The sequence below is a fragment of the Crotalus tigris genome, unplaced genomic scaffold (genome assembly GCF_016545835.1).
Source record: "Crotalus tigris isolate CLP2741 ecotype Arizona unplaced genomic scaffold, ASM1654583v1 scf7180000018371.15429387391:27106975, whole genome shotgun sequence".
In the NCBI taxonomy this organism is placed as follows: Eukaryota; Metazoa; Chordata; class Lepidosauria; order Squamata; family Viperidae; genus Crotalus; species Crotalus tigris.
In genome coordinates, this window is record NW_024096970.1 from 6,975,333 (window position 1) to 6,989,767 (window position 14,435).

Consider the following 14,435-nt stretch of genomic DNA (forward strand, 5'->3'; position numbering starts at 1 on the left):
TGACTAATGTGGAATCTGCAACAGAGGATTATAATCTGTTGAACTTTCTCTCATTTATTAGTAGGCAGGCTGCCAGTTTTGTCACCAATTACAGTATTCAAGTAGTCTTCAGAGGTGGCAGCTGCAGCTCTAGCACATGGCAGTATTTCAAACATGAATTGATAAAGGCATGAGTGACTTCAGCCAAGGAATCCTACATTATCTGGCACACCCAGCTGCAGCTGAACAAAGGCTGTCCTGGTCATGACCTCCACGTTTCTTCTGTATTTGCAACCAGCAGAGGTTGCAAATACAGAAAAAACCTCAGATCACGCAAGTGCTCCTTCAGAGGATGTGCAACCTTATCTGGGCTAGTTAGAGTTAATCTGGAGCCTGGTGGTTTCTGGCTAAATAGTCACTTAATTTTGCTGGGATTCAGCTTCACCACACTGTAGTCCTTGGTTCTAACAACTGGTATCAGGTGCAACATCCATAGTTTCTTCTGTTCAGCCTGGGCAAATTCCTATGTCTTGATATCATCAACCTGTTGATACTTCACTGTTTTTTTGGCATCTTCATGCAAATATTATAAAAGACGGGGAGAGGGGCAATTCCTTTGGGATCCCATACAGGAGCAGTCAGGTGTTTGACCTCTCCTCCCCCATTTACTGCTTGGTACTGCCACTACTCCAATTTCCAAAATCTTCTTAAAATATGGGGTACAGAATATGACATAGCATTTGAAGTATAGTCTGACTAAAATAAATAAAACAAAATTTTGTATTATCAGAAATCTGTAAATCATACTTCTGTTAGTGCCAGACTTACATTTTAGTTGTAATTTGTAGCCACATCATATTACTGATTTTATACTCAGGTTGCAATCAACTCTTATCCAAGTTTTTTTTTTTTGCACAAATAAGACTATGAAGTTAGATATTGTCAATATAACTGAGTGTTTGATTTTTGTTTCCTAAATGAAGAATAACAAAATAAACAAAGTTGGAAGGGACTTTGGAGGTCTTCTAGTCCAACTCCTTGCTCAAGCAAGAAACACTATACTATTTCAGACAAATGATTATCCAATCTCTTCTTAAAAACCTCCAGTGTTGGGGCATCCACATCTTCTGGAGGCAAGTCATTTCACTAATTAATTGTTCTAACTGTCAGGAAATTTCTTCTTAGTTCTAGGTTGCTATTTTGTCCTTGTTTCTATTAAGTATAATTCTGTTATTTTTAGCCAACTGATTTATTTTATCAAGATCATTTTTAATTTCATATCTGTATTTTAGGTCTTTGGATATCCCACCAAATTTTGTGTCCTCTGGAATTTGATCCACATTCTCTCTACGAGTTATCATTAAAAAATAGTGACAAATAGAAGACCCAGAACTGAACTGTGTGGAGCTCCAGCCAGTACAATCTCCATATGTTGAAGGTATGTTCAAAATGCAACTTTGGTTATTGTCATATGATAATGTACTATTGTCCCTTTTTTAAAAAAAATGTACAGATTAATTTACATATTAATTGATAATATGAATTGCATATGAATATGTAACACTAATTTAGTCTTTGAAAAATAGTCTCTAGGCCCCCACTCTTTTGCATTTAAAAATAAAATTACAACTTCTTATGTGTTGATCACTCATGTGAAGAAACTATAGGCTTATTAACTAGCCTTTCCCTTAGTACTTATTTATTAGCTATGTGAGAGAGTGTATCCCCATTAGGAGCACAGAATTTTACTGTGCAAGAAAAATGATAGTCCATTAGTCCTAAATGAATTGACACAGGAGAGAGCAGAATTCTATTCTTTTAACTTGTATTCTTTGCTACTGGATGGAATTTGGAAGTCCAGCATTATGGTACCTTTCTTCTGAAATAAACCCTCAAGGAAGAGCTTTTATTCCTATTGGTGGCTATTAATACATCCCCTATGCTATTAACTGTCATTATTTATGGCTTAATATGAAGAGTCATGCCAATGCTTCTCTTTTCTATTTGTTACTTCTAAGGCTGATGTGGAAATTCTGAACATGTGTCCAAAGCCAGTGTTAAAATAGGGATGGGCAACCAGTGGATAAGAGCTCCTCATTATTTGCTGGATAATTGAACCTATGAAAATTCAGGCATAGTTTTAGTACTTCTTTAATTTTTAGTACATCTTTAATTTTGACATTTAATGTTCTAAACCAGGCATGTCCAATCTTAACAACTTCAGTATTTGTGGACTTCAACTCCCAGAATTCCCCAGCCAGTTGCCAAGGTTGTCACCCCTATTCTAAACTGTTTAAAATCAGGTTATGTGAACTAATACATGCAAACAAGGTTAGGTCTTACTAAAGACTTCAGGATTCCTCTTGCTGACCAGAAACAAGAGCCATCAGAATAGTGGGCGCTAACAATAGAGTCTTTTTTAACAGTAACCCTGCTTCTGGTTTCTTTTGGAAAATCATATGTAAAACATGGTCATCTCAAGAGCTCCCTTTAAATAGAATCATTTTGTGTTTTGGTTTTTGCTTTGTTGGGGTGGTTATTTGCTGGGTTTTAAACTGTTGTTGTTCTCAATTGAGTTTGGAGTTTTAATTCAGTTTGTGTTTCATCTGTAATGTTTCTATTTATGAGTTTTATTTTTCTAAACTGCTGTGAGAAGACTTTGCTTTGAAAAATGGCATATGGAATCTCTGATGTTTGTAAGATTAAGAAAAGTGTTTTAAAAAGGTGCCTTCCAATTTCAGCCTGAAGTGGCAGAGCCCATCTGCCCTGGGGATTTTGCCATTTCTATCAGCTGGCTGTATTATATCTAAGTCATTTTATTGTTGCAAATTTGTAATACATTAGCAGAAATGCTTACTGTATAACTATGAATTGACTTGGATGTTTATTATTTTATTGCTCAGTAACCTAAAAATCTTCTGAACAGCATTATTTCCTAAGCACTTTTAACTTTTTCATTATAGAACCAAATTTTCATTTCCACAAAGGCTGACATACCTTCTTCTACTTACTTTGCTCTTGAATATGGAATCGTGTCAAAAGTATTTTTTTCTGTTGTATAATTTGCAGGTGGATTCTGCCAAAATGTCTGGCTTTAATCTCTAGAAGGAGACATTAGGGTAGGCCAGGGCAAATAACATGAATTTCCTCCTTTAGACTTGTTCTGGCATAAACAATGATTTGACAGGTGATTACTTTGGGCTATGAGCACCTGATTGTTAACAGCATCAGTGAAGGCTTATTACCTCAAGCCTTACTTCACTTTGCTCCATCTAGTGTAATTTTTCTACTATGTTGGGGGGTTTTTTACTCTTTTTTTACAGTGTTACTTTAAAGTTAAAAAATCTGTAGAAGATCAGGTGAAGTTTCAGTCTGTAAAATTAAAGCTTGTCCAGAGGATTTTACAGTATAACTATAGAAATTGCAATACTGCATATATGTATTAACAACTAAAATATATTTATTTATTTACCCATTGTGTACATTTTTATGGCCACCCATATTTTTTTCCTGAAAATGGAGCTCATATTCATAATTCCCAGATTTTCAGGGGAAAAATCACAACCAAAAATCTCACATGAAAAATAAGTTCCTATAACATCTTCTACTGTCAGCTGTTGAGCATTTAGAGGGTATAGAATTATTAAACGATATTGGACTGTGTTTTCCAGCCTATTATCTTTCTTCTATGTTAGATTTCAACTCCCAGCCAGAATTCAGTATTTCATATGGCCACATTTTGCACATAAACTGCTCCTATGCAGTCTAATTACATTAGTAATATATTACTGGAACATCACACTGCTGTAACACTACTCATTTTATTCCTAGGAAATAAATATAAAGATATAAAGATATTTCCAATGACTATATTGATAATAACATTTGGATGGCTATAGATATAAATACTTACTGCCTTTTGTTTGTCTAGAAAAATAATCTTTGGAGATGTCTTTACATAAGAATCTAAGTATAATCCTGCCAATCAGCCCCATATAATCCAGCATTGTACTTCTCACAGTGGCCAGTCAGAAGCTGATGTGCTCAAAAGCAGAAATAGTTATATACATTAGGTGTACACATTCATATACATACATACATACATACATACATACATACATACAGGTAGTCCTCGACTTAGAACAGTTACAGCAGCACTGAAAAAAGTGACTTATGAACATTTTTTCACATTATAACATTTATAGGATCCCCATGATCATGTAATCAAAATTCAGATGCCTGGCAACTGGTTGATACTTAGGACCATTGCTGTGTCCCAAGGTCATGTGGTTACCTTTTGCAACCTTTTGACAAGCAAAATCAATGGAGAAGCCAGATTTACTTAACAATCGGGTTACTAACTTATCAACTGCATTGATTCACTTAACAACTGTGTCAAGAAAGGTCGTAAAATGGGGCAAAACTCACGTAACAATTGTCTCACTTAACAACAGAAATTTTGGGCTCAATTGTGGTCATAAGTTAAGGACTGTCTATACATACATACATGCATACATATACTATCAAAACCCTCAATTATATTAGAAGGAGGGTAAAATTTACCCCACAATTGTTTTTGTTAGGTATCATTATTGATTGTGATACTAAGGAGACTACACTGATGTTAAATTTAATTACAGCCGCAAGGTTGTTAGTAGGGCAATGTTGGAAGAAGGAATCTTTGCCTACTTTGCAAGAGTGGTTTCTTAAAGTTTCTTATTTGGCGGAAATAGCAAAGATTTCGGCTTTTTTGAAGGATCAATCGCAAGAGAAGTATGTTGCGGTATGGAAAAAATGGATAGATTTTATACAACATAAGTTAGATATAAAAATATTATTTAGTTTTTTAACAATTTATATTTAAAATGGAATATTTTGATTTTTTTTTCTTTGTTCTTCTTTTTTCCTTTTTTTCATTCTTCTCTTTTCTAAATATTTATTTTTTGTATTCATGTTTTGTTTATATATATACTATTGTTAATTATTTTATAATTTTTCTAATTAATGTATTTAGATTTTTAACTAATGTTAGACTTATTTATGGTTTATATATTTTTTTAAGATTTTTTGATGAAATTTTAATTAAGCCTATATCCAGCTCTGGGAAGGTCGGGGGAGGGAATGGGAGGGTTGGGGAGGTTGGGGGGGAGATTGTTTTGTTTTTTGTAAAATGTCAAAATTTAATAAAAATTATCTTTGAAGAAAACCCTCAATTATTGATCATGCATATTCTCTGGGTTTAGGTTAATCAGGTTCTGTCATTCTCCTAGGGGGCAGGGGGGTGGCCAGGGGCTTGTAGTGCATGTAGACCATTTCCTCTATTTGTTTTGATGTATCCTCTATGGGGTGTGAAAGAAATGTCTCGGAGCTATCTGCCTATCTCAGTGCACAGGGAGGAACTAGAGAAGACCTAACAACCTTGAGAGAGGCACCTGATTGGTTGCTTTCCCACAGCTCGATGTCACCTGTGGATTGGCCTGTTTGAACTGTCTGGATAGACAGTTGGAGTGGGGTTATTGTTTTGCGGGTTTAATCTATTGATTTTGGCGGGAAGTCCTCAGATCTTGCCTAGTTTTCCTGCTTTCTGTACCTGCCAATAAAAGTTTCTTTTGAAATGATGCTAGCTAATTTCAAGAGTTCTGCTTTCTTGGTAGAGAAACAGAGGCAGGTCCTTACATATACATATACATATACACATACATGCCTACACACAAAAGCACACCATTGTTTGCCTCTACCTGGTATTTTGAAGCAAGCTTGTTGCACAGATCTTTGAATCATTATGACTTGCTCTCAAAAATGGATTCAGTATCTTTTAAAATAATGCAGGTTAGTGATCAATATCACATTTTATAGTATTGAATATTATAGGATTCAAAGATTTTGTGAAGAAATTCTTCCTTGTATTTGTTTTGGATTTCTGTGCAATATAATTTATTCAGTTTTGGTCCTTGAGTTTTGAGACGGTGCATTTATTCAGTTGAATTTAATTATTAGATGCTTCCAAATTTGGCCTGTTTATTTTTCTTCTAGCTGAAGATATAAATTTACAGTATAGTTTTCCTTATTCTTGGAAATATTTTCCAACTGGGCAAATTTCTTCATCTCATGGATGGTATCTATTTTAATTTTCTATAATCATCTCTGTAGGTTCTTAATCCCATTCCACCATAACAAACTATCCTTTAGCTTTCATTTTTTTCAAGGTTTGCAACCTTCTTTTCTCATCCTCTTATTTCACCCATAGCATGTCACTTTTGATTAAGCAGTCATAAAGCCGTTTTCCCAGCTTCTAAAGGGTAAAAGTCAAAAATCAATAATCTACTGGTCCTCCCTGAGCACAGTAGCAGTCAGAGGTAAATGAATGATTAAACATGATGAATAACTGTGTAATGGAAGACGCAAAGTAGGGGAAAGTGCTCACTTTAGCCTAAACTCTGAGATTTATTGCTGAGTCCTACAAATAATGGAATCATCAATCTTCCAAGGACTAAAAAAGGCATTCACTGTAGTAACTTTTAAAAGCATTGAAAGAAATCTTACCACCTCATCCTTGATAGTTGTCATTATCTATTGAAAAGATATTAATTTGCTGTGAAGAGAGAACATTCATATACTAACTGAATATTTTTCATAAATAACAGCTAGCTTTAGTTAAATTCACCACTGTTCTGAACACTTGACTCACAAAACATAAGACAAAAGTTTGATTTCTGAAAAGTGGGATAGAAAACTAAACCAATGAAGATTTCCGGTTCATCACACAGCCGCCATGGACGGTTGGGAGACTTGTTCTCTCTCCCCCATTCAGTTTCGCATCACTGGGGGCCCCTGAAAAGGGCTGAAAGTTGCCCTAAAGAGGTGACCAGCAAGGAGAGGCTTTCGCTGGATCCCGGGAGAGCAGCAACTCTTCCGTCAGATCAGGCGATTCCTCCAAACCAGCAGACGAAAGGACCGGCCATAAAAATATGGCTCAAGTCCCTAGGCTGCAAACAGCCGAAGTCACACTACCATTTGGCAACTTCAAAGCAGCGTGGACAGGACTGGGTGAGGTTTGCCTCTCTTACATCCTAACTACTTAATTACCTGCATAAGCTGCTAAAGTACTTTCCCCCCTGTGGTGAGGGAAGGGGGATTCTAGCCTTCCCTCCAGAAACAGCAGCTATCAACCACTTGGGAGTTTAAAATGTTGGGAAAATACTGAGATCTTAATTGGAATCCTATTTCCTAAAATTGGTGGATTATAAGATTTGTAACTTTCTGCTTTCTATATATATCTTCCTTGATTTTTATTCTAATTACTACTGAAGATTTGGGTTTTCCCCCCCTTAGAATAGAGCGGAAAGAAACAACTAAACCAATGAGCTGACGTACATACATACATGCATGCATGCATGCATATAAAAATCTTTAAAATATATTAACTCATGTAAACTCAGTTTTTAATAAATTTAGTTTGGAATGAGAAAATTGTGTGTGTGTGTGTGTGTGTGTGTAATTAATTAATTAATGATGTGCAAAAATAATCTTTGGCTGAAAAGAATAATCACCAATTAAATTGTTTGACACCGATCAAAGAAAATTATCCACACTTACCATTTAAGCTACTCCAGTCTTGTAGCTTGACTCTAAGCCAGGTTAAGGTCCTAGCTGGTCTGAAACATTTTAGTACAGGTGGTCCTCAACTTATATCTACAACTGAGCCCAAAATTTCTGTTGCGAAGCGAGACAGTTGTTAAGTGAATTTTGCCTCATTTTATGATCTTTCATGCCATAGTTGTTAAGTGAATCATTGCAGTTGTTAGGTTAGCAACATGGTTGTTAAGTGAAGTTGGCTTCCTTATTGCCTTTGCTTGTCAGAAGGTAAAAAAGATGATCACATGACTCGGGTACACTGCAACTATCATAAATATGAGTCAATTGCCAAATGTCTGAATTTTGATCTTGTGACCATGGGGATGCTATAATAACTGTAAGTGTGAAAAACAGCCATAAGTCACTTGTTTCAGTGTTGTTGTAACTTCAAATGGTCACTAAATGAACTGTTGTACATCGAGGACTACCTGTAACAGCTTTTTTTTCCCCAATTGTATATTGCTTATTCCCAGGCTGTAAGGAAGATGCTGTCAATGTCCTTTCTCAATCCTGTAAACTGTAAAAGTCTAGATGGATGGTGATATGGCTGCCTAGTAAGAAGGAATTGCTGTTTGACCATCAGAACTCTCGATTACCACTTGGATTGTTTTTTGACAGACAAGCACTACCTTGCCTGTAAAGGTCACAATTTGTGGTCCTCCTTGATTACTCCTTGTAGTAGATTAACATGTACAAACCATGGCTGAAAAGCGGGAAAAAAGCAGGGGAACCTGGTTGAACTACTGTTTTACACCCTTACCACTGCTTGGCAAAACTACTGCCATGCACTTTACATAGAGCTGCCCTTAAAAGACTACTTGAAAACTGCAATTGGTCCAGAACACAATAGTTTGTGTGCTTACTGGCTCTCATCAGTGCACACATATAACATAAATTCTGCAGGTCTTGCATTGGTTACTGTTTGGTTTCCATGTATTATTTAAGATGCTGGCATTGATTTATAAAACCTTTTATGGCTTGACATCTGGGTAACTACAAGACCATCTGCTCCAACTAGTATTGGTCAGAGGTATTAGAAAGAAAGAAACTACTTATCCTACTTTTTCAAGCATTTCAGATGCTAAGGCTAAAAGTACTCCCCATATGTCAATGCTATATGAAATTCCTCTTGAATTCCATAAAATTCCTGTATGAATTCCTCTTGAAATAGATACCATAGACTGTTTGACTCTCCTGTTTACACTCTCTTAACAGGATAGTGTGCTATGGTTTTAGAGTATAACATAGAAAAATACATATACTTAATGTATCTATTTTTAAATCAGATTTAATCGTCTTTTTTATTTTTTAACACATCATGAATACAAGATATGGAAGGCTGGTGAGAGGGAGAGGTCCGCTTAAATTAGCAATTTCTTCATAACTAAAGAAATACCACATGGCTTGCCATATCTTCCATCTCTACAGAAAAATTATGTCCAGTATCTAAAATTACCTAGTTGCAACACTGAATAAATATGTGACAGATGATTAAAATAAGGAATAAGGAATACATAGCATACCTGTTAGAAGACAAAACTATATAATATTTTTTGTTCTACTGAAGATACATAAAGCAAAGACTATAATTAAATATTAGCCTAAGATCTGATAACTGAAAAATTCACTTAAGGATAGAAATTCTGCTTATTGCTACTACATATTTAATTCTTTGGCTGACCACTTAAGAAGGAATCTAAAAACCAAGAGTTAATTAAAAGGGGGAAGTTGCCATTTATGTCCAGAAATAAATAAGACATGTTGTAACAGAATGTATTTGTGTGCGTGTGCATGTGCATGTGTGTATTTATGTCTGTGTGCATATATGTAGAAAGGGCAATGAAGGGTCTCCATTTCTTCTGATCTTAAGGAATAAAAATAGTTCATTCATTCATTCATTCGTTGTACAAATGTATGATCAAGGAGGCTCATTATAATATAGCACATCTATAAACAGTATAATAAAATTCCCACAGTATACTAAATAAAAATCATAGATAAAAATCATAAATAAAAATCAAAGCAGTTATAAAATACCCATAATGCACAGATAAAAATTAATGTATTATAAGTAGACAGTCATTAACATATAAACAATTACAGGTGATCCCCGAATTATGAGCGTTCCCTTAGCGAACATTTCAAGTTATGCAATAAGTGCCTCCTAGTGTTTATAAAAAAGTCCCGAAATTACAAATGTTGCCATACCATGGCAGTCGTTCACCCTTATGAACGACTGCAGTGGCACTGCAACATTCACCCTGGCTATTCCCTTCCTCTCCCCCCCCCTTGGGTCTCCCTAGGCACTAGACCTGTGGATACTCACCTTACAAAGATAGAGAGATCCTTTGCGTTCGTGGCTGCTCCTGGCCTTCAGCTACTGATCTCGCATGATCTCACCGTAGTTTAGCCCTGTGTTCTCTGCAACAGAGAACAGAACGGAAGCCATGGGAGGCTTCCGTGAACTTCCAATCTGGATGTCAGAGGTCTTTTCTGGGCCACTGCCACCCGGAAAGGCTGGGGGACGCTTCTGTTCTGGGCTTCAGAAGCATCCTCCATCCTCCAACGCCCAGAATGGAAGCCAGGGAAGGCTTTTTCATGCTTTCAGAAGTCTGTTCTGGGCCTTGGAGGCCTCCTCCAGGCTGATGAAGCCCAGAATGGAGGCCGGGGAAGGCTTTTGCATGCCTCCAGAGGTCCTTTGTGGACCTCATAGGCCTCCGAGGCCTAGAACAGAGGCCATGGGCGGCAGCCACGTGCCTCTGGAAGTCCATTGTGGGCCTCAGAGGCTTTCCTCTGCTCTTGCTGGGAACAGAGAAAAAAAACAGAGAGGCTGGAAAGGAGACAGATCTTCACAAGGTAAGTGACCCGTGCAGCAGGATTGGGTGGGAGAGTAATTTTGGGGACCCAGGGGAGGGAGCATGAGGTATCTCAGTGAGGGGGGGCTTGGGTGGTCTTAAGCAGGTGGCCTGTTTCATCACTAGGCCCCCATGGCCTTCCCCACCCTGAGATACCTCATGTTCACTTAATGAGTTGCGCATTCACCCATGCATTAAATTAGCGAATGCATGGACGAAAGTTGGAAGTGAATTGTGTTCAACGTACGAGATTCACTCATATGGGCAGTTTCCATTACATTCGTAACTCAAGGACTACCTGTACAGAAAAATGTAAAAAAATGACAATACTTCATATCAAAAGCATTCTGAAATAATTCCAAATGCCAACAATATGGAAATTGGTAAATTTCCATGAGGCAGGGAGGGAGGGAAAGAAGGAAGGAAGGAAGGAAGGAAGGAAGGAAGGAAGGAAGGAAGGAAGGAAGGAAGGAAGGAAGGAAGGAAGGAAGGAAGACTAATGATAGGAAGATGGGAATTATATCACAAGTCTTTGAGGAAGTGGTAGTATATCTTATTAAGAAGCCTTCTTGGGTATACTTATAATGGAACTTTACTACTTTATCTTATATCTTCCTTTTTTGGGAAGGTTTTTAAGAAGGTCGTAGAATTTCAGTTCCAGAGTACCATAGTGGATTGTCTGGATCCCTTTCAAATAGAGTTTAGACCTGGGCCTCAAATGAAAATGGCATTGTTGCTTTGAGAGATGACCTTTGTTGACACTTCTCAATGAAAGTCCTCTTTGACTTCTCAGTGGTATTGATCATGAGGATTGAAGACACTGTATTTACTGCAGTATTGCTCTTTCCTAGGAGGCCAATATATCTTTGGACAAGGGATTAAAATTCTGGGATGAGATACTCAGTAACCACCAGCAAGTGGACAATTGTCTGTATTCTATTACTAACCAGAAAGGGCAAAACCTGATTGGCTGATGGTTCTCTGAAACCTCTATAGCAGTGGTTCTCAACCTTTTTAATGCTGCGACCCCAACCGGTCGTAAGTCGAAGACTACCCAACTGGTCGTAAGTCAAGGACTACCCAACCGGTCGTAAGTTGAGGACTTTTCCTGCCCGGGAGCACCACACATACGTGGTGCCGCCCCCTGCGCCGGCCAAGGCATAGCTGGCAAGCGACAGAGACGGAGCAGGCCGACCACCGGCTGGGCCACCAGCTGGCCCAGCCCAAGGGAGGTAAGGCACCCGCCGGGCCCCACACACGCCAGCAACCCTCCCTGCGCCCGCTGGCCTCCCACCTCCCACCCCTGGCCCTCTTTTACTTACATTTTTAGTAGTTGCTGAGCAGGAAGGGGTGGAAGCTTCCAGACAGCTCGCCTTCGCTGCAGACAACTTGCAGCACTGTTTGCAGAATGGGACTTTTGGCGGGCTCAGCAGGGCAGAGACAGCCTGGACAATTCCTATTGGCTTTTGAAAGCCAATAGAATTAGACTCTATTCAAGAGAGTCTATTCTATTGGCTTTCAAAAGCCAATAGAATAAAAGGGAGTAGCATAGCTAAGGAAAAGGGGGAAAATGGCGGACTGCGTTGTTCGGCGACCCCCGTGAAATGGTCATTCGACCCCAAATGGGGTCCCAACCCACAGGTTGAGAACCACTGTTCTATAGCCTTGGTAAAATGTAAGTGTTCCTGTGTTAATAGCATCCTGATGCCCAACTGATCTGAAAATAGACACAGTCACCCAATTATATATATCTCAGTTGTTTTAAATTGAATTCAGAAGGCTGAAAGACTAATCATATCATCATATGAACGTCCCTGTAATATAGTTGCTTCATTGACAAGTAGTACTGGAAAAAAATGAACAAATTAGTTTCTTACAGTAATGTTCCTATAAATATATTGTGACACAGTACTAAAGAATAATAATATTGATGCTATCACAGACTGTACTATGGAAATGCATGCCTTTTAGCTAAAATCTTCTGGCTCGATTTTGTCTACGAACCATCTGTTGTTCCTAGCTACTTTTAATGCGGTTCCAACATTTTTTTCTTTTTTAAAAATGCATTAAGACAACGTATATTTAATTTTTTACATACCTCATATCTAAAAATGGAAAATTTCACATGCATATTTTATAACAAAATGCTTTGTCAAAAAAAATACTCTTAATTTTTTTTTTAATCTTACCATTCTTTATTTTCCTAACAGCTGAAACTACTTACAGCTCTCTTGTTCATTTCTAAGATGATAAGAGTGGATGCTTCTTCCAAAGTCTAGAAAAAAGTTCATTATTTATTTGCATGTATTTAAGTTATGCACATTTGAATAGCCTACTGAGAAGCATTAACACTTGAGCTAAAGAAAACTGGTTAGTCGGGTGGTAATATAGCATAACTACAGCGTGTATTTTTAAAAAGCATTAAGAAGTAAGTGCTTTCCTTCTCCCTGGAGCCAGAATGTGCAAGAATTTTGAGAACATGCCAAACAGTGTTTTCATATCTTGTTATGCATCATTTACTGAACGACTTGTGAAGCTGCTTCCTCAAATAATCCTGGCTACCAGGAATTGTTTTTCACAATTTATATTCTTATTACTTTCTTCCCTTTTCTTAAAAATATCTGTGTATTTTTTTATGTGTCAGAAAAGGGGAGGAAAAAGTGCCCAATTAACCTCTCACACTAACTTCTTCTCTTTTCTTTACTCTTGTACAAGAGGAAACAGTGGGATCTTGAGGCAACACATTAAGAAAGACTTCCATAATATGTAAACTTTATTACAAAATATTGTGGCAGTTCTTAAGAAGCCCTCATTAGGCATTGTAATAAACATGTGAATTTTAAATTTTAACTTTAGTGCATGGGGGGAGTCCTTATTGTGTAAACAACATGATGAAGTCTTGGGTTCAACCAGGCGCCACCTCTGTATGTAATAGGATCAATTTGCATGTCTGTAGTCTGCTCCTTGATTCTGACTGTAATCATAATGCATATGCAACTTGAACACTGGTCATGTTTTCTCTCTTCTCTTTTTATTTACTTCTTTTAAGTATTTTCTTTTCTAATTGATAGTTTTTGAGAATGTGAAAGCTAGTGCATTAATTTGTGATAAACAGGTAGCCCTTGACTTAGTGACCCTTCAAAGTTACGACCTACCTAATAAAGGGGAACTTACAACCAATACCTAAGAGTCCAATGGTCATGCCTCCCCATGGTCACATGACTGCACTTAGGCACTTGGCAATTTATGGCTGTTTGCAATGTCCCATGGTCACATGACCACATTTTTCGACAGTTTTTCTGAAAACCACCACTTTCAAGTTTTTTGGCAAAACCACACCATAGTAAACATGGGTTTGCTTAATCACCATAGCATTTGCACTTAAGACAACCACCACAAAAATATCCTAAAATTTAAATGGTTTCATAACCATTATGACTTACAGTTATAATGTCTAGACTCCACTGTTGTTGTAACTCAAGGATTAACTGTAAAGGTATTGTTTTAATATGGATTATTTTTTCTGATAGCAGCACTTTTTATGACAAATCTGATTTCTGAACAGGCTTTCATTTAATACCGCATACTGGCTACATTATTTTTATGTTATAAACAGTGAGCAATCAAGAGTATGAAGCTATTGAGCCATCTATGCAAACCTATATTTTCTCCTTAAGGTCCAGTGAACATATCTGAATGTCTTGATGATGACTTTGATACTTTTAAGTCTTTGTGCAGCAGATAGAGTGCCTTCTTAACTAGGCAACATAAATCTCTATTTCAGGCCACACATTGTTTGAACACACACTGATTATCAATTCTGCAGAAGTAAAGTAGAAGTAGGGGTGTCTGCAGCAACAATCACTGGCTTCAAAATTGCAAGTGTAACCAGATGATGGAAACCCCACAATATCCAACTTATACCTCACCCACATTGCACAAACATACTTTTCCCGTGACTGGGAG

The 14,435-nt window shown here is 37.4% G+C and overlaps 1 protein-coding gene across 3 annotated transcripts in view; it reads left to right on the forward strand.

The window, feature by feature from the left end:
* Window positions 1-14,435, forward strand: part of SULF2 (sulfatase 2) — a 298,168-nt gene that overhangs the window by 127,461 nt on the left and 156,272 nt on the right. For all 3 annotated transcript variants that reach the window (XM_039351249.1, XM_039351250.1, XM_039351252.1), the window contains one exon: window positions 1,272-1,417. The gene's annotated coding sequence lies outside the window, so the exon portion shown is untranslated. The remainder of the gene's footprint in view (window positions 1-1,271; window positions 1,418-14,435) is intronic.